Source organism: Myotis davidii, unplaced genomic scaffold (assembly GCF_000327345.1).
Source record: "Myotis davidii unplaced genomic scaffold, ASM32734v1 scaffold37, whole genome shotgun sequence".
Lineage (NCBI taxonomy): Eukaryota > Metazoa > Chordata > Mammalia > Chiroptera > Vespertilionidae > Myotis > Myotis davidii.
Window position 1 is genome coordinate 2,354,920 of NW_006289395.1, and position 1,812 is coordinate 2,356,731.

Consider the following 1,812-nt stretch of genomic DNA (forward strand, 5'->3'; position numbering starts at 1 on the left):
GGGTGAGGAGTCCTCCCTGGCAAAATGCAGCCCAGAGCCTCCCATCAGCGCAGACCTGGGCTCTAGCACGGGAGCCTGTGGCCTCAAGCTGGTCCGGCCTGGGCTCAGGTGTGTTGTTTGCTTGGAGAGGGCCCTGGCTGCCTCCCAGGGTGCACCTGTCACTGAGTCAGCCAAGATCAAGACACGTCACCTTGGGGGTCCTACGGAAGAATGCCCTCTCTCAATAGCTCACCAAACTTTTGTCGCTTCATTTGTATCTAAATGGAGAAATGCAGGGTGCCCCTCCCGTGAGGAGTTTCCGTAACACCACCCACTACTGCGCTGACGGGACCCAGATTAGCTGTGGCCATGTGCACAGGGTACAGAATTGGGAAGGACTAGTGGGAAGACAGGATGCAGTGACTGCAGAAGGCCTGAGACCTTCTAGAATAATACCCTCGGTTTGCAGATGAAGCAGATGCAGGAAAGGGTGGTGAGGAGCCCAAGGCCAGGTCCCTGCCTTCTCATCCATGCTATGCCCATTTGCTTTCCCCCCAATGCTCAATGCTAAGGACTGTGCAAGCTTAGCAGACCTGAGGGTCCCCAGGAGAGAGGGGACCTGCTAGTTGAGATGCAAGCTTCAGGGCACAGCAGAAGTGAGAGGCAGCCCAGACCCCGCCCACCTCTCTGCCCAATCCCTGGCAACCTGCTGCGTTGTCTAATCCTGACATGAACCAAAAAGGCAAGTGTGAGCCCCCAGAACTACCTGTGGGCACAGCTGGCATTTGGAGGAGGCTTGGGCTGGAAGTAGCCACGCAAACAGGCTGAGGCAACACCACCAACTGAGTGAAAGAAGCCAGACCCAAAAGCTACACAGCGTGACTCCATTTATACAACCTTCTAGAAAAGACAAACTATAAGGTCAGCAAACTGATCAGTGGCTGCAAAGGGCTTGGGGTGGGAGGAGTGGACGGAGCGATGGAAATATCGTGTTGATTTTAGAGGTGGTTACCAGGCTGAATAAGTTTGTCAAAATCCACAGAACCAATAATACTTCAAAAGGGTGAATTTTACTGTATGTCCATAAACCCCATACTGTATATCAAATACCTCAATAAACCTGGAGAAAGAAAAGGCAGTGTGCCCCGTGGGGTGGGAAGGACCAGGGGAGGACGTTGGGGTGCTGGCCAAGTAAGCACGCGGCCATCTGCACTCCACGTAGCATTTGCAAAGTGCGCTCCCTGCCGACACAGTAACCAGCAGGTCTGCGGGATCCGGTGCAGACGCTCTGCTCCGTGTCAAGGCCTCTCACAGCCGGAAGCAGGATCACTGAACCAAGCGGAGGTCTTGGACTCCTTTGAATTTTATGGCTTGTGTTTCGCAGGAGGGACTTGGGGAAACAAGAGCTTTCTGCACCCATCCACTAACCTAGTCATTGGTCGGGTTTCACACAGGGAGCGGAAACAAGTCCCTGGTTCATGAAATGGGCGGCTTCTGTGGCCTTCAGCGCTGAGCAGAGACGTGCCTCCGGCTGTGGAATCCTCCCGCCCCCTGGGCCTGGGTAGAGGTAGAGAGGAGGCCCAGGCGCCCATGGCAGAACCTCCCTCAGGACAGCCACTCCTGTGTGCGGTTCAGTCGCCAGGGCTTTGCAATACTGATCGAAACACTAGAAAAAAACGGAGAGGGACCAGTGGCTTTCCCTGGAGGTTGTCATGGCCACCAGCTCACGTCGAAGAGCTCACGTCATTTGTCATAGAGAATTTTTTTTTTAAATCAGGTTTTCACAGACAAAACTAAGTGAAGGCAGGTAGAAGGGGCTCACTGTTTTCAGAA